General features: G+C 42.7%; 1 protein-coding gene across 1 annotated transcript in view; it reads left to right on the top strand.

The window, feature by feature from the left end:
- The window catches only part of LOC311616480 (uncharacterized protein), a 360,599-nt gene that overhangs the window by 125,419 nt on the left and 215,230 nt on the right, over window positions 1-19,950 (top strand). The window lies entirely within an intron of this gene.

Here is a 19,950-nt window from a genome sequence, read left to right as displayed (position 1 = left end):
TGTAAAGCTAAACATAGGGCTTTTTTTTCTGACATGTCTCCTTGGACAAGGGAAACAAAATAAAAATAAACAAAGGGGACTACATCAAACTAAAAAGTCTTTGCACAGCAAAGGAAACCATCAACAAAATGGAAAGACATCCTACTGAATGGGAGAAGATATTTTCCAATAATATATCTGACAGGGGTTAATATCCAAAATTCATAAAGAACTCAGACAATTCAACATAAAAACAAACAAACAATCCAGTTATAAAGTGGGATGGATACTTCTCCATGAAGGACATACAGATGGCCAATAGACATATGAAAAGGTGCTCAACACCCCTAGTCATTAGAGAAATGCAAATTAAAATCACAATGAGATGTTACCTCATACCTGTCAGAATGGGTATCAATAAATCAACGAACACTGAGTATTAGCAAAAATGTGGAGAAAAGGGAACCCTTGTATATTGTTGGTGGGAATGCAGATTGGTGCAACAGCTATAGAAAATAGTGTGGAGGTTCCTCAAAAATTTAAAAATGGGACTGTCTTATGATTCAGCTATTCCACTTCTGGGTATATATTAGAAGAAACCCCAAACACTAAATAGAAAGAATATATGCACCCCTGTGTTAATTGCGGCATTATTTACAATAGCCAAGATATGAAAGCAATCCTAGTACCCAACAATAGACTATTGGATAAAGAAATGGTACATATATGCAATGGAATATTACTCATCCACAAAAAAGAATGAAATCTTATAATTTGAGATACCATGGGTGGACCTAGAGGGTATTATGCTAAGTGAAATAAGCCAGACAAAGAAAGACAAATACTATATGATTTCACTTATGTATGGAATCTAAAGTATAAAATACATGAACAAACAAATTTGAAACAGACTCATAGATATAGAGAACAGACTGATGGTTGCCAGAGGGAAGGAGGGTTAGGGGATGGGGTGACAAAGGTGAAGGGATTAAGAAGTACAAAATGGTAGTTACAAAATAGTCATAGGGATGTTAAGTACAGCATGGGGAGTAAGATCAATAATTAGGTGTGGTGTTATATGGGCACCTGAAATATTGGGGGGATCACTGTGCAAAATATATGGTTATCTGGCCACTATGCTGTACATCTGAAACTAATACAAAATAGTGTTGAATGTAAAATGTGATTGAAAAAGAAAAGAAAAAATAAACAGAAGGGAAGCCTGATGTGAAGGACCATCCATAGCTGCTGTCAAGGCACACTGAGTCTTCATCTGGCATGTTCTCATTTCAGAGAGGCAAACAACATATTGATTTTCTCACTAGTGGTGTCTTAGTCACTGAGTCAGTGGCAAAGCCGCCAGCACTGTGTAACCAGTGCTGGATCAGGATGGCAGAGGCGGGCATGTGGAACGGTAAGCATACACTCCATTCTATGCATGATGGCTTTTAAAGACAAATAGCGTGAGCCTCTGCAGAAAGTATGTGTGTGAGTGTGCATAGGTATTAGAGTGTATGAGTGCATACATACTTACCAGAGGAAATGCTTTCAACTATGTTGTAGACCTATGTTTCCACCATAAACATATCCACAGAAGTTTCAAAAATTCTACCAGGCCTCCACACACTATCTTCTGGCCACCTGGGAATGGAGGACACTGGCTGTGTCTAGTAGGATTTTAACCTGGGTGGCCATCATAACCAAATAGCACCCTGAGCTGCACATGCCAGAAGAGCTGTGAACTTTTCATTCTCCTCACAGCAATGAGGTACTTTGAGGCAACATGGGCAATTGTTTGGTGTTTTGGGAAAGAACTTACCCTCCAGCAATACTGGGCCTATGGCTTTCCCTGTATACACTGGTTCCTCATATTTTGGGGAGTTCAACTTATCCTAAATCTTAGAGGGTAAAACACCATTTCCTCCATGACCATGATCGCCACCACTTCCACCTTTATCTCTACCTCCTTCTCTACTATCATCTCCCCCTTCATCTCTAGCCACCATCACTACAGCCTATCACCTTCACCTCCTCAACCACAACCACCTTCATCTCTAACCATCACCATCACTTCTGTCATCATTGACTATCATCGCCTCCCTCTGCCACCATTGCTCTGATCATCACTCTTACTGCTGCCATCGCCACTGCCACCATCACCGCCACTTCCACCTTCTCTACTACCACCAACAATATTACCACCACCTCCCTTGCTGCAAACATGCCACCATCTCTTTCATTACTATTGTCATCACTACCATCTCTATCATGATCGCTACCAATCACACAATCTGGGTACTTACCTTGTAAGCCTGTGTATTGTTGGGGGTCACACCTCACTTGTTACTGTTTCTTATAACAATTTCTCCCTTTGTAAAAACTCTTACAGTGTAGCCCTAGCCAATTTTTCTCAGTGGATAGAGCATTAGTCTGTGGAGTGAAAGGTACTATGTTTGATTCTGGTCAAGGGTACATGCCCTGGTTGAGAACTTTATCCCAAGTAGGAGGCAGCCAATCAATGATTTTCTCTCATCATTGATGTTTATATAAGTCATATCTAATAAAAGGGTAATATGCAAATTGACTGTACCTCTGCCACACCCACAAGTCATGCCCATCAGCCAATCAGAAGCGAATATGAAAATTAATCCAACCAAGATGCTGTTTTCCCAGCAATGGAGGAAGCCAAGCTTCCTGCACACCCTGGCCAGTTGTGGACTATACTCAAGGCTACAAAATTTCAATTATAGAAGATAAATAAATCCCAACAAAAATGACTGTGGCCACGGAGCAAGCAGGAAGCTTGGATATCTCCAAGCTTTCCACCAGCCCTGGCCTGCCCTAGCTTCCGCTCAAGGCTACAGAGTTTCAATTATAAAAGATAAATAAATCCCAGATCCCAGGGCCTCCACTTGGGTCATGGGGGGCATGGCTGGCCTGCAAGCTGCCACAGGCCCCTTGCCCAGGCCACCCCACACCTGAAGGGAACCCCCACCCTGATCCAGGACACCCTTCAGGGAAAACCAGCTGGCCCCATCTGTGTACCAGGCCTCTATACTATCTAATAAAAGAGTAATATGCAAATTGACTGTCACTCAAATACACAAGATGGCTGCCTCCATGTAGACACAAGATGGCTGCCACAAGATGGCCAGTAGGGGAGGGACCAGGTCTGAAAGGGAGGGCAGTTGTGGGCAATCAGGCCAGCAGAGGAGGGCAGTTGGGAGGGACCAGGCCAGCAGAGGAGGAAAGTTGGGGGCAACTGGGCCTACAGAAAAGGGAAGTTGTGGGGGACCCAGGCCTGCAGTTGTGGGGGACCAGGCCTGAAGGGGAGGGCAGTTAGGGGCAAACAGGCTGGCAGAGGAGCAGTTAGGCATCAATCAGGCTGGCAGGGAAGTGTTTAGGGGATGATCAGACTGGCAGGCAGAAGCAGTTAGGGGCAATCAGGAAGGCAGGCAGGCGAGCAGTTGAGAGCCAGGAGTTCTGGATTGTAAAAGGGATGCCTGACTGCCCATTTAAGCCTGATCCTAGGATGTCCAGTAGGATCGGGCCTAAACGGGCAGTTGGACATCCCTCAGGGTCCCAGATTGGAGAGGATGCAGGCTGGGCTGAGGGACACACACCCCTGTGCACAAATTTTGTGCACTAGGGCCTCTAGTGTGTATGTGTGTGTGTGTGTGTACATTTATATATAAAATTCTTACAGTATATAAGTGTCCAAGCACAGACTAGAAAACTATTTAGCTGCTGGAAGTATAATTCATGAATCAGGGATTTAGATTAAATAATCTACAGATTCTTTTCTAGCTCCAAGATTCACTAGTAGGTTTGTACATGTGTTTGTGTCTGTCTGTTTTTGTATGTACACATCCATGCCTATGTGCCTGGAGGCAGCCAAAACAGTCTGGTAGTCATCTGTCTTTCCATAAGAATTTCTGATGAAACCTAAATTCAGTAGAAGAAACAAGAAACAGTGATCCACTATGCATGTGTAAGCCCCTCCACGCTCACACCATTCACTCAGCATTGCCTTATGAACTGGTGATGTATCCCAGGAACTCTGGTTTATGGGAAAGATTGGGGGCTACATAACATAAGAAAAAATCATCACAGAGAATCAAAAAGACAGGTGTTAAAGATCTTCGAGACCTCTTACTCGCTGAATGACCTTAAGTGAATCACTTACGTCTCTTAGCTTTTATTTCCTCTCCCTGTCAGTGGGGACATTTTTACCCACTTCCTAGTATTACAGAGGGGCTTAAAAGAAAAGACAATATGTGACAATATCTGATGCCAGGCATGGAATACAATGAGTGTTCCTATCCTCTGCTTCTCCGCTGCTCTAAGATCCTGCAGCCTTCGGTTGCTGGGGGAGCACCATTCTGGTGCAGTCCTCTGAGACAGTGGGCTTCCTGTTCTCAGTTCTATCTCAAATGGTCCTGAAGAAAGAACACAGTGATCCTGTAAAATGTCACTGAATCAGAAGCTCTGCAGCTTTGCCAGCAATCTGGGGGAGAGCAGCTACAGGGAGAGTGAGAGGACACAGTCTTGGTCTTAAGATCACTGATGAGGATGGATTCTAAGGCTTCTATCTTTTCTGCCTCCTTCATATGGGAACATATACTCACACACACACATACACACAGAGACCAATCCTATTATTGATGCAGAGGACAAGGACAAGCAGGGAACTGGATCAGAGCCCCCCAGAACTTGTGTCTATGAGGTTTGATTGATTCACTGCCCACTTCCAAATGACTCTGCCCTTCGCAGCAGCCCTCATCCCTGGAGCAGACAGAAGAGTGAACTGGTGGTCTCCCTGCTAGCCCCCTCAACAGGTCTCCATGCCCCACTTCTCTCCCTTCTCATTGTGTGAGATTCACCAGCTTTTAGCCCAGCTCTCTCTCTCTCTCTTTCCATCCCATTGGCCTTACCTAGATTGGTGAGATCTTCCTATGGGGACTGGATGGCCAGGGGACTATGGAAGCATAGGCTGAGTCTGGAGACCCATGGAGAAACAATGGCTTGGTGAAGACCTCACCTCTGTCCCAGTTGCTAGCACTGTCCTTGAAGCCCAGAGTCAACTCTGGGAATCAGAGTCAGGGAGCCATTTGGCTCTGACTATTCAGCAGTTGTGTGCTTCCTGAAAAGGGCCTTCATAATTCCCTTTTAGCTCACAAGACTCCTCATGGAAATAAATTTCCACCAAACCTTGGAATTCGTGTGTTGGCATCCACTGGAGTGGAGGCTGCACTGATATCCTGAGTCCTGGATTTGGTCCTGGTTCTACCATGTGCTGGCTAAATGACTTTGGGCAAATGACTTATCTTCTTTCTTTATGACTTGCTATTTTAATCTGTAAAAATAGGAATAAATAATGACATCTGTTTAAGAGGTTGTTGTGAATTTAAATTTTATTATTTAAATGAGAGTCATTTTGGGGCTCTTGAAGAATTCCTGGTGTTCTAAAAAATGTTAGTTAATGCTGCTTTTACTACAACTATCCTCAATTATTGTCATTATGAGAAAAGCTTGCTTGAAGAGTTAACCCCAAATCTCAAAGTCAGAATCAGCTTTAGTTACCACTTAATGAGCACTTACGATGTGAACACTTTAATAGGTACCTTTGTCAACATTAAGTAGTCTAATCCTCACAATTAGCTTGTGTAGTAGGTCATATAATTTTCCACCCATTTATAGATGAGAACCCTCAGCAGTAACAGAGAGGTTTCCTAGGTCCCAAGAAAAATGGGGCTAAGGAAGGGAACTTTGCATATACTTGACCTAGGTATTTATCTAGTTATGTATGTTTTGTTTCATTATTTAAAAAAAATAGTTGAGGGCATCTATAAGTTATCCATATGCCAGGCAGCAGAGTGCCCTTGAAAGTTCAAAGGCAACAAAATCAATGAGCCCTGGGTTGGAATCCCAGTTCCATCACTTACTAACCAAATGACTCTGTGAGCTTGTTTCCACCTACCATGGATTAGCTATGCAAATGAAAAGACCGTCACCTTAATAATGAGTAAATGAAGATTCAGAGATGTTGAAATTTTACAGTTTAACAGGTTGAACAGATTTAAAATTCCAAAGCTTTTTCCATTATTCTAAGCTATCTAAACGGCGCCCTTCCCAAGTGCAAAGCTGGGATTCAAATACAGCACATTTCCTATTACATCCTGGTGCTTGTCGTTCTTCTGGGGGCATTGGACTTGGTGGGGGAAAACCCAGACAGTCTGATTCCCATTTACAGTTTCCCGCTTCTAAATGACTGGATATCTCAAGGCTTTTTGTCAAGAATAATTAAAAATAATATTGCCTTCAACAGTGAGAAGGGAGAGGATGGGACCATGGAAAGTGGGGCAGCCCAGTTTGCAGCTGGAGTTTCTGATTCATTTTACTTTCACCCCCTATTCCATGGACCACTGCAGTCTGGCATCTTTCTCAACACATCACATGGACATGCTCTCCTAAGGGTATCAATGATATGGTGCTCAGTCTCATGGTTATTGTTTTTTTTAATTTCCATCATCTAGTACCAAATATACATTAACTATCTGCTACACAAGGGCGCTGCGGTTATTGGTCAATGTTCACAAGTGTGCCATGCTTAAAACAGATTACAGTCTGTGGTGGGAAGTGACAAGATGAAATATAACCAGAATGCAAGGTGAAATATGAGACACAAAGGCACAGAGAGCTTGAATGTTATCCTCAGCGCTCATGTCTTCCACTCTTTCTCCTCCTCAGCTTACCATCCTTTTTGTGTGATTTTCCCACTGCCATGAATGAAGCTACCTCCGCAGCCACCACTCCCCACTCAGCATTTCTAGCCCTATTCAATCACCAATCACTCAGTTGCCACTTTTGATAAACTTCAAAACAAATGTGTTCAAAGCTATATTTACTATCTTTCTGCCACCAGCAACGCCTTCATGGTGAAAGGCATTATTCAACCTTAATACCTTTTTCTTTCTCATTCCCTAAATTTAATCAGTCTTTAAAAAAACCAAAAAAAAAACAAAAAAAAAAACCCAAAACACTTTCAAATCTTCCTCCTGGATAGTTCTTGAACATATCTGCTTTTCTCATCTCTGCAGTCACCCTATTTAATTCTGGCCACCTTATCTCTTGCCCAGATTGTTCAGCCAGCCTCCCAGCTGATCTTCTTGACTCTGTTACATCCTGTCTCTCATCTGCTATCTGCATTATATCAGAGTGATCTTTTTAAAAGCTAAATCTGATCTTGTACTTTCCATGTTTAAAATCTCATTTGCCTTCACCATTAAATAAAACCTCTTTAGCCTGACCCACAAGGTTCATCAAGGCCTGACCCCAGCCCTCTCTTTTCTCTTCCCTTCTCCTATTCCACATATTATTATGGTCCATAATTAGGGCCATCAGATAATGTTCACCCAAGTAGAAACTTATGAAAGTTCAAGGAGACAGCCATAATTATACTGGGATAAATTGGGATTCTTCAGGACAAACTGAAACCTATGGTTATCCAATCCAGAATGGCCATTCCAGACCCCAAATCTATAAAAGTATTTCTCTCACTTCCCCAAAAATGTCAACTCCTCTCTGTGTCTCTCAGCTCCTGTTTTCAGATATAGGACATTTATTTGTCCCAGCTTATCTTTTCAAGGCAAACCAAGTTGTAGCCCCCAGCCAGTCTCCAGATTGGTTGACTACCCTTATGTCAAGTGACTGGGATGGACCAATCAGTGGCATTAGTGTAGACTGCCTCTTAGCACAGTGCATGGATACTCACTAAGGGGGTGAGGGAAGAGAGGAAGAAGGAGAAGGGAAAAAGGCAAGAGGAGGTAGAGTAGTAGGAGGAGGAGATGAAAGAAGAGAGACTAAGACCTGGTGGTTTTCAGTCCCTGGTTCCAGTTGCTCCCAAGAGCCACCCCTTTCTCTGCTCTTTCTGAGTTTGATGATTCAGAGATTTAGTTTAGTTTTCTACTGTTTCCTAATAAAGTCTTGACTAGCACAAGACCACAATGGGTGGTCAGGACCCCCATCAAATGTGTGAAGACAGCTCTTGGGTCCCCAGCTCCTGGTCCTGTTCTGTCATCTCTGTGGCCTTAAGGTTCAGAGGAGCCTCATCAGGGGTCACAGAGGTTTGTCTTTTGTGTTAATATCAGGCTTATCTGTAAGGCTGGATTTGAACAAAGGATTCTTGTGATTAAAAAATATTTGAAAACAAATGCCCTTGATATTTTGAGTCAAATCCCATGTTGGGCTCACTGATGTATCTTCGGTGTTTAGAATAGCCCATGACACACAGTGGCATCAATAAATGTTAGATGAGTGGATGCATTATTGGATTTATTATCCTTCAACACCCTGGCTGCTCTCCTCTGAAAAACTGGCCTCTAAAGTCACCTGGAACTATCTTTTTCTACACTTAAAAAACTTTCTTCCTTCAGAACATTAGCTTAGAGGTGATAGGGCTTGCCTGGACACTCTGCCCCACCTCCGCCAGCACAGCCAACCCATCAGCTGGCTAACTTGGAGGGTGTTTTTTCTTCCAATTTTCTCCTGTCTCTCTTTCAAATCCTGCTGGGCTGTTATTCTGTAATGGAAAGAGCAGAAATCACTTTAGAAAGGAAGCCAGCTGGTTCATTAGTCTGATTAAATTCAAGCAATGGAATCTGAGCATAGTTCACATGATGAATGGTGTGCCTTTTCCTTGGCCACAGTGAAATTTGCAGTGATTATTAATCTTGGGGCTCAGTCACCCCTCACATCTACAAAATCATGTGGCTCAGAGATAAAGGACAGGGCCATAGCAAGATGATGTCAGGACTTTCTGAGTAGAGGTGGTTCAGTCTCCAACATTGCAGGCCCACTACCCTCCACAAAGTATGCTAGCCTCTCTTAGTCTTTCGGAGAGACCCTGGTCTTCAGAAACACCAAGACTCTTCTATAAAATCAAATGTTGCTGCTTATCAGTTGTGATTTGAGGTTCAGAGTCTTCACCTGAAAAAGAGTATAAAATATGTTGTGTAGGGGAGTCATAAGGGCTAATTACTACTTAAAGCTCCAAAGGCAGTGGTTCAGAATGCCTGACATGTAGATAGGACTGGGTAGAGGTGATAAATGAGTCAAAACAAAGTAAGCAGGGGCCAATTCACAAAATGTCTTATAGGTTGGACAAAGGAGTTTATGATTTTGCATTGAAAGTATTGGGGAGGTTGTAAAAGATAAAAGCACAGGAGGGCAATATGACCAGTTTTGCATTTTGGAGAGTTTGCTCTGGCTATGGGCAGAAGGTCTGGATTGGATTTGTACTAGGCTGGTCATAGGGATAATGACTAGGACACTCATCTTGAAAGAGATGATGTGAGTGTAAGTGAAGGCAGGACATAGAGTAATGAGGAATCTGCCTTTCTTGAAGAAGATTTGAAAATCAACAAGGAAGCAAAATGAATTGTCATTGTCAAGGGACTGACGATGGAAGGGGCCCTGGAGAAGGGAAGTCCCACTGGTCCCGAGGCTTTTGGCTTGGGTTGCTTTGTGCATCATGGGAGCCAATATCTGTGGAAAGGAGCATAAGTGCAAAAGCAAACTTGTGGGATATGAGAAGACAAGCTGAGACAGAGACATGTTGAATTGGTGGTAATATTTCAAATGCTTGCTTTTATTGGTACAGAATCAGTCTGATAGGGTTAAATAATTAGATCCTATCTGAAGGTGTCACCTCCCCAGGCCTCATTTCTAGGAAGATGAACAGCTCAACTAGCCAAGACCAATCTGTTTATTCCTTCAATATGATAGTTTTCCGGGAAAGTCCTTTTGGAGGCTAGAGTAGCCATGACTAGGTCCAGAAATACTTCAAAATTTTCTACCAAGAAATCTCACTCATTGTGCAGGACACCAAAATTTACCATTTCTTATTTTGTCCTAACCATCTAGGTATGCTCATTGTGAATATACTTCTCTGCTGGGTCCAGTTGTGGAAGGGGAGGTCAGCAGCTTCAACTGGAGGGAAAACATGTTGTGCTCCTGCAGAAAGAGATCAAAGATGACCCCAGATGGTTGTTGCTACTTAGGGGAAAAAGACACAATGGTAGGGAAAATGTCAGGGATAAATATAAGGATAAATTAAAAGCAGGACTCAAGCTGGTTTGGCTCAATGGATAGAGCAACAGCCTATGGACTGTAGGATCTCAGATTCAATTCCATTTTTTTATTAAAAAAATGAAAGCAGGGATGATAAAAAAAAAAGAAAAGGTAACAAACAACTCATATACAAAAGAATCTTAACCTGGTTCTACAATGGGAGAGAAAAAAGAAATTGGAACTCAAATTTGCCTTTAGAAAATAGCTTCATAGAACACAGAGTGCAGGTTTTAGATCTTTACATTCTTGGGTTCAAGATAAGCCCAGATGTGTGGCACAGGCCAAGCCATAGAAGCTCTCTGGGGCTCAGTTTCTTCATTTATGTAATGTTCAGGATAATTCCTTTCTTACAGGATCAGGGTGAGAATTATCCTAGCAAAGTAATCAGAGCAAAGGAGGTAATGAGTTAATATCAGTAGTTGTGAGAATGTGATTTTTTCCCAGCTGTTCTTGGGCTGGTTCTCTCTGCTTCACAACCACAGAAACAATTCTGCACTCCTGTTAGGGCCCAGACCTGAGGTACACTCTCTGTCCAAATGCCTATCATCTAAGAGGACATTGACTACATTCCCTGGATTCACCTTCACCCAAGGAGCAGTGGAGGCCCCTCTTGGTTTGGGAAGAAGTGAGGTTTGGCATCAGCTTCCTTTGTGTTTGAAGGCATCTAGGCATTATGAGGAGAAGCAATGAGGTGGAAAGAGCCGGGGTTTTGGTGTCGACAGAACTACACCTGCCTCCTGCCACTGCCACTCAAACTATTGACTTTGGGCAACTCACCTAACTCCCCTGAGCTTTAGTGTCCTGTCTTTCCTTTAAAAAGCTACTGTAAGAAAAAAAAAAATGGCACAGCCCAGGAGAGAGTGCACACAACAGGCACATGGTGCGTGTTCTTGTTAGCCTCCCTGTCTTCTCAATAGTATTGACAGCCCAGAGAAGATTAAAAATTAATATAGCCTTAGCTGGTTTAGTTCAGTGGATGGAGCATTGGCCTGCTGACCGAAGGGTCCTGGGTTTGATTCCAGTCACGGACACATGGTGGGGTTGCAGGTGCTTTCCCCAGTGGGGGTGTGTTGAAGGCAGCCAATTGATGATTTTCTCTCATCGTTGATGTTTCTATCTCTCTCTCCTTCTCCTTTCCTCTCTGAAATCAATAAAAATAAAAATAAATTAAATATAAGGCTTGGTCTAAATGATATAAATCAATATTTTAAACGACTATTAAATCTAATTGTCAGCAGAAGAGAACTCTAGAAATAAGCATCCAGAATCCAACAAAATACGCTGACTCTGACATTGTGGATTGATGGAAACCTGGCTGAGTTCCTACACTTCCCTTTATTTTGTATTATTATTATTTTTTAATGATGCAGAGATGAGGTAACATCAATACTCACATTGAGGAAAAAATGCCCCTGTATATTTGTTTTGAGTTTAATCTTTTCAAATATAAGGAGCAGACAGTCATCTAGAACAGAGTATCCAGTGATGCTTTGTGCTTCTTAGTATACAGCAACTCAGCTTCTGGAGCTCAATTTGGAGAATCTTCTCCATCTCCATTGACCACCCAAAAGCAAGAGGACAAACAACATCTTTTTGCTGTTTATCTCTATATATATATTTTAAAATATATTTTATTGATTTTTTTTTTTACAGAGAGGAAAGGAGAGGAATAGAGAGTTAGAAACATCAATGAGAGAGAAACATCAATCAGCTGCTTCCTGCACACTCCCCACTGGGTATGTGCCTGCAACCATCGTACATGCCCTTGACCGGAATTGAATCTGAGACCCTTGAGTCCCCAGGCCGATGCTCTATCCAAGGAGCCAAACCGGTTAGGGCTATTTCTATATTAAATAATCATGAAAAGATCATGGAGTTGATGTCCAAATTTATATACATTTTAATGATCAGACATGAGGCAGCAAAGATATTGAAAGCCTGCAGTAATGTGTTTCAAGATTTGCCTCAAGACCTGAAGAGGAAGACTCAAGCTTACACTTCAATGGTAATAATATTTCCAGGAAGAACATTAGAGAAGAGCTGTGTGGGCAGCAGTCTCTACCTTCTTATCCATCATCAGAAACCTGCTAACTGGTTCTCAACATAGTGGCACACCCACCAGTCCTTAGACACTCAGTAGGGATTCTACTGAGGGAATCAATGAAGAGCAGGTATCACTATGAGAGTCTCCAGGGAGAGTTTACCTAGGAGCCAGAAAGGTAGGGGTAGGAAAGTAGGTAAACGATTTACATGTTAGGACCAGAAGCTAAGTTCCATGTCTTCATTGTCTCTGTGTTAGTTTCTACCATGCATGAAGTATGGGGTGGGATTGTAGGACCATGATATGCTAGTGTTTTACAACCAGCTTGGTGGTAATTGGACAGGAGTGCTTGATTTATAGCATTTGTGGATTTCAGGGGTGTACACATTCCCACGATGGCTGACTTCAGACTACCCACATAATGTCACTGATGCAGAATTGGGAAGAGATGGACACCATTGTCTCTAGCATACCACTGGGAAGGATCCTGGGATTACCACTGCCCGTAGTTGTCCGAAGGCCCCACATGTCACAGAAGAGCAGATGGAAGGCCTTGCGTGGCCTTGAAGACAATTTTTAGGCATTGCCATTTGCCTCTGAGAAGTCTCTTTTCAGCCGCACTCTACCCACCCACCTCACCTGGATCCCCTGTGCCTCTCTCTCCAAGATCACTTATGAGGTTATGGTGTCATTTGTCCACAAGCCAATCCTTCCATTAAACACAGAGCCCATTCTTCATTTCCGTACCCCCAGCAGCTATCAGAGTGCCTGGGCAAAGCAGGCTCATAAAGAATGCTTGGTAAATAAGAGCTTATTGGATGGACACCAGCATTAATGATGAGTGAATGTTCTAAGGAGGAGAGGAGAAACACAAAAGCTGCCATCAAGCATCTGCAGAGATGTCATAAAGAAGGGATGCATTTTGTTTTCATGAATACCAATGGGCAAAACCAGGACCAACAAAAGAAAGTGGCAGGAAATGGGTTTAGGAATCTCTTTGAGCTCCCAACCCTTATAAAACATTAGAATGGCAGGATCCTCTTTGTCTTCTACCTCTCAGTTAACATCCCCTGCCCCTCACCCACTAGAAAAATGGCCCTAGTCAATTTCCCCTGCCTCCAACCCTCCCCTACACCCAGCACAGTGAAATGAGTTTTTGCTATTGTCACAAAGATTGAGGGGACATCTGCTGTGTGCATGCATAGCCCAGCAGAGGTTGCATCACTCCGGTTACGGAGTTCAAAGTCCTGAGTATCTCTTCTCAGCGTATAAATGAATAGTAAGAACTCCTGGTAGATGCTCAGGATTTCTCTCTTGCTTCTTTCACTAACTTCTTGACTCTCTCTCCTTTAGATCTTAACCCCACAGTACCCTTCTCACCATGAACTCCTTCCCTTGGGGACAAAGAGGGAAGCTCCTGTCAGAACCCCCAACGCCTAGCACAGCACCTGATACGTTGAAGGTGCACAAGATGCATTTGTTAAGTGAACAAATTCACAAATAAGAAAATTAGAATCCACTTTCTGCACTTTTAATTTGTATGTCCAGCTGGCAAAACTCCCAAGAACATCTAGAAACAATTTTTAGATCAAATCAGTTACAAAACCAGCCATAATTCTCTGAGAAGATGATTTGGGAAAACTCATAGTCCCAATCTATATCCCTTCTAGGGCCAATTGTAAAAATATTTTTCTCAGAGACAAAATCAAACAAACAAACAAAAAAACTAACACACTTTAAAATATGGTGGTGCCCTAACCGGTTTAGCTCAGTAGATAAAGCATCAGCCTGTGGACTGAAGGGTCCCAGGTTCGATTCCGGTCAAGGGCATGTACCTTGGTTGCTGGCACATCCCCATCTTATCGATACTTCTAACTCTCTATCCCTCTCCCTTCTTCTCTATAAAAAATAAATAAAATATATTTTAAAATTTGGTGGTTCTTTCCTTAAGAACATATTGTGTTCTGGATGTCTATGAAAGTGTTGCTTGAAATTCAAAATACACGTTCTCATAGAGCATGGTAAGAAGAGTAACTGACAATGTAGCTCTAACTTGAGACATTTGCAAAGGAAAACACTGTAACAGGAAGCAATAAAGATATACTGTGAAGGCAATTTTTTATTTCAAACACCATAAAATAGACATATGAAATATGTCAAACTACACAACAGACTTTGGACAAGGAGCAATAGTGGGAAGTGATAGAATGAAATTTTAAGTGGCTTCTTTATTTATTGTGGATGCTGATACTGAGAAAAAGCCAGGTTTAATTTGGAGCAGTTGCAGTTGAAATGGATCCCTGACAGGAGCTTAGCACAGGCAGTTGTGCTTAGACTTCAGCAACCTGTGAGTCACCTGCAGGACTTGTTTAAAATGCAGAGTTCTGGCCTCTGCCCCCAGGGAGGCAGATTAGTTGGGTCTGGGATAAAGCTTAGGAATATATATCATATATATATATATATATATATATATATATATATATATATATATATATATATAATCTTTATTGATTTCAGAGAAAAATGGAAAGGGAGAGAGAGAGAGATAGAAACATCAATGATGAGAGAGAATTATTGATCAGCTGCCTCCTGCACACCCTCTACTGGGATCAAGCCCACAACCTGAGTATATAACCTGACAAGGAATCGAACTAGTGACCTCTTGGTTCTTGGGTCGATGCTCAAAATATATATCTTAGCAAGTACTCAGAAGAGTCTGATTCATGCTGTTTGAGAACAACACCTAGTCCTGCTGGTTTGGACGGGCTGAAGTCTCATCTCCTGAAACGCTCCATCTGTTTGCTATAGGGCCATGGTGCCATGCCCCTCCTTTTTCTCCTCTGATGTCTTTTTGGTGGTGGGAGAAGGTGGCAGTGACTACCTGTCACTCCACACCATGTGTATGGATCATGGATTAATGGTCAGAGCGCAGGCCAGAGAGATAAAAGAAATTCCACCATTCACTCAATAGGCCTGGAGAGAGCTGAGATTCAGCTGGTACGCTGGTGATTAAAGCAACAAAAACTGTATACCTCTTGGAAAATAGCCTCTGCCCTGACTATCCCCAACTCCTAGTACTCCTCTGCCAGTAGCTGCCCCCAATTAAACTCTCTGTTGAGTGGAATCAGTAACCTTTATTTCTATAGAATTAATGTGTTGCTAAAGACATGCATGCTTAATAGATAGTTATTTTTATCATTGCATTGCTCTACAACTATCTAGAGAATCACGACAAAGACATCAAAAATGCAGCTGGACAGCAATAAACCAGTTTTATGTAATACAAGTCTATTGTGTTCCCAAATGCTGTAGAATGGAAATTCAGGCAAGCTCGATGTGGAAGAAGCTCTCTTAGAAGAAGCAGAGACTGCACACAGAGGCTTCTGGTTTCTAATACCAGCCTCCGTGCTTACTGGCTGGGAGAACTTGAGCAATAACGTCTGGGTAATGTGAGGCTGAGGATGCCCTCCCCACATGGCTCTGGGGGGTGTTACACACTACTCCACACAGTGCCTGGCACATGGTAGATTCTCAGTGAATGGCAGCCTTGGAGAAGATTTGAACATGGGAATAAACCTTCCCTCAATGGTAGGATTGAGGCCAAACAGGGACATCCAGAGGCCTTCTTTAAATTCAACTCAATATTATTGATCCACTACCTTGTACAAGACTCGGTGGGTGATAGGAAGGTGATTAAGTTATAGTCTATGGGATATTAATTGCTGTCCAGGGCTAGGGTAGGGCAGTTGGGGTTAAGGACTAGAATAAATTATAAACAAATTTCAATGGGAGTATAGGAAAGAGGATAATTAACTTCAAAGAGGTTTTAAGACATAGCACTATAGCCCTAGCCAGTTTGGCTCAGTTGATAGAGCTTCGGCCTGTGGATTAAAGGCTCCTGAGTTCAATTCTGGTCAAGGGCACAGTTGTGGGCTCGATCCCCAGTAGGGGTGTGCAGAAGGCAGCCAATCAATGATTCACATTGATGTTTTGATCTCTCCTACTCCCTTCCTTTCTGAAATCAATAAAAAATATTTTTTAAAAAGAGGTAGCACCATAAAAAGAGCAACAGAGAGAGAAAAAGACAGTTCTCCTGGCCTCGGAAGCAGCATGAGTAGCATACAGAGAGGAGTGGGTGCCAGGTGTGTGGAAGATGAAGTCAGTCAGCATGCGTTCCGAGTCCTTATGGGGCTAAGAGGAAGTGTAAGTGGATGAGTAAGGTTCCAAGGAGGGAATTTTAGGGAACATTAACTTTATCCTAAACCAATAATAACAATAATTCTATTTATTGAGAACTTGCTATGAGATTGACACTGTGCTAAAGTTTTTATAAATATGTCTTCTAACCCCTGCAAAAACCTATGCCTGATAAGTATTACTATGCCCATTTTATGGATGAAAAGTCTAAGACTTTTATGCAAAGGGAGGACTCTGGAGTTTCTTTTAGAAAGTAATTCTGGCAGCAGCAAATGGAAAGAATGGATTAGAGAAGTGCAGCACTTAGGAGCTCCTTTAGTTTCTAACATTTTGTGACATTTTGTCCCCAAAATTAGATAAAAAGAGATTAAGAAGTGACCACTATTTCTAAACATGGACTGATCCTCTCAAAAGGTTTGTGAGTTGGGCAGGTTTTGAGGCATATGTTCATTTATGGAGTTAGAACCCTTCCTCCTCCCTCTGATTCTCCCCAGGGCGCACATGCCATCCCCCCTGCGGGGACAGCACTGGAGAATTCCACAGCAGTGTCTCCTGACCAGGCTGAACAGAAAACAGATCCAGAGTAATGTGAGTGAACCAAAATTAGCCTCTTTACAAGCTCATTAAAGCTTAAAGTTTAGCATCCATTGCCCAAAATATTACAGTAAGGCTTTTCTCTTTCTCCCTACTTACTCATACTTCCCCTGTCTTCTTCCACCATTCCTTTCCTCACAGGCAGTAATCAAAGAAGAATCTTGGATGAGTGTCTGTGTCCTTTATTTTCAAGTAAACCCAATCCAAGTTCCTGAGAAATCCAATGTGAGCAACTTGAGTGACATTGCAGAATTCTAGGCAGGGGGTAGATTTGCAGCCTGTTAGTCCTGAAATACAGCAGCTCCTTTATTAAGTTTTCATGTTAAAATATTACTATCCTTAGGAGTGTGGAGACAGTTGCTGACCTGAATCATTGCTTCCTAGGAAGCAGACAAATGAGAAAATAATATAATTGGGTGTTGTTATTTTTAATAGCCTAATTTAGGGGAACAGACTAGCTTTAATAACTATAATTTTTTGCACAGCACTTCTAAACATGCAAAGCATTTTCATATACACTTCATCTAATTGTCACTCACCCAGTGGTACAGATATTACTAGTACTAGCCCCATTTTGCAGAAGAGGAAAGGAAGGCTTCTAGACACAGATCTAGCTCTTCCAACTCCATATAAATGGTCTGTTTGTTAATCTTTTCTTTTTTTTTTTTTTTTTTTTTTTTGGTCACTTTAGTCTTTCTTTTAAATTGTATTTATTGGGTGATGTTGGTTCATAAAAGCATACAGGTTTCAAGTGCACAACTCAACAGAACATCATCTGCATACTTCATTGTGTACCTTCACCCAAAACAAAGTCTCTTTCTGTCCCTACTTATCCCCCCTTTGCCCACCTCCCTTAACCCCACCTGCTTTTCCTCTGGTTTTCACCACATTGTTGTCTGTATCTATGTTATATACACTGAGTGGCCAGATTTTTATGATCTCTGAAAGGCATAATAATCTAGCCACTCAGTGTATATCCTATATAACAAAAGGCTAATATGAAAATTTTCCCCTTAACCAATAGTTTGATCAGCCAACTACTGCCCATGTCCCCTCCCACTGACCAGGCTGGCCAGAGCCAACCCATGCACGAATTCATGCACCAGGCCTCTAAAATATATATATATACTGATTGTCCATATTATTATGAGTTCAGAGATCATAATAATCTGGCCACTCAGTGTATATACTAGAGGCCTGGTACATGCAATTTGGGCATGGATAGGGCCCCTAGGCCTGGCCAGCGATCAGGGCCGATCTGTGGGGCAAATGGTGGAGCAATCAGGAGGTCTCCACTGGCACCTGCCTTGGCCAACATGGGGCCTGGGAGATGGGGGCAGCTCCTGCATTAAGCATCTTCCCCCTGGTGATCAGTGCCTGTCTTGGCAACAGGTCATTCCACCTGTCATTGCGCCATTTGGTTGATTTGCATATTAGGCTTTTATTATGTAGGATTTGTGTGTGTGTGTGTGTGTGTGTGTGTGTGTGTGTGTGTTTGCTTAATCCCTTCACCTTCTTTCATCCAGCCCTCTAACCACCCTCCTTTATGACTAAACCTCAAGACTTCTCTTTTTTTCCAAGCTTATCAGTTTTATTGTGGGGTTTTTCCCAGTTTGCCTTGTGGAGGGGTCCCACCGAGTTATGGGGAAGTACTTAAAAGTTGTTCAGTTCATAGAATTTACAGTATCAGAGTGAGAAAGGGCAGTGGAGACTGTTTTTAATCCCCTTATTTATCAATAAGAAGACTGAGGCCCACAGAGGGAGCTGACCTGTCTACATTCCCAAGGTTGGATTTACAACTGTCCATGCCAAAGCTGTGAGGAGGAGCAGAGCTGACTTCCACAATCAAAGTGAAGGAGAGAATTAAGGTCAGAACTTGGCTAGTATCAGTTCCCAGCCTGGATTTGTTTGATAAAATGAAAGGATCCTATATGAAATATTAGGTGGAAGGCAGCTTGGAGATAATCTGGTGTATTCCTTTAGTTTTGTAGGTAACAGGCCCAGAAACGCAAAATGAGCTCCTGATTAGGGACTTGAACCCAGGTCTCCTGGTCCCCAGTCAATGACCCCACCTGTGATCTCAGCGGTGCACTATACACCCAGCTTGTCAGAGACAGTCCAACATAAAATTTCCAGACACAGGTACTTGACTCAGCTCTGGTTTTTGCCTTGGCAATGGTGATTGGGCATCAGCTGTTGTCTTGGATAATATGTTCCCACAGCAACATGGCGAGTTTGAGCTGCCAACTTTGACGTCTCAGGGAATGTAGTGTTGAGCCAGTTAAACATCTAGAAATGCCCTGTCTCTCAGAAACAAGGATGACTCATCAGAGTGCTTGAACTATGACTGGGAATAGCATTAGGGTGTCCGGGGTGGGGGGTGGGGGGGCTCAGGCAGGAGCGGGGGGGGGGGGGGGGGCTAAAAACCCATGCCCAGAAGCCTCTGGCTTCCCTCTCTCTGGCTTTTTGTTCAAAACTCTCTTCTCCAATCCATAGCCAACACACACATCACTCAGAAGCCAAACCACTCCCTCTCTGAAGCCTTCCTTGACTGTTCAAGCCCAGAGGAGGTCTTTTACATCTTGAGAATCTGCTCTATACAATTTGGCACTTGAATTATACTGTCTTTAATTGCTTCTTCTTACCTGGTTTGAGTGTTTCCTGGCCGACACAGATTGCCAATGCTCTGAGGGGGATAAGTAAGCTTCTTCCTCTGTCCCCTACGGCGCATCCTGGAGTGTCCCAAAGAGCAGAGGAGTGCTCAGGCTCACAGCTACTCCTGCCTTCAAGACTCTTTCCCATTTACCTTGTTTGCTCAATAAATGCTCAACAAACCCTCACTTGCTTCAGCCTTTTCAAAGATAGAGTTCAGCAGCCAGCCAGCACCTCTGTTAGCCCATGCCAAGCCTCTGCAAATTAGAGAAAAGACCACTTTCCTCCAGGCTGGCTGCATGACTGGGCTAAGGGAGTATGGGATGGACTTCAGTTCCTCGGCTGGGCACCCCATG

Source organism: Pipistrellus hanaki, assembly GCF_964339955.1.
Source record: "Pipistrellus hanaki genome assembly, chromosome: 2".
Lineage (NCBI taxonomy): Eukaryota > Metazoa > Chordata > Mammalia > Chiroptera > Vespertilionidae > Pipistrellus > Pipistrellus hanaki.
This window is presented reverse-complemented; position numbering and strand designations above follow the sequence as displayed.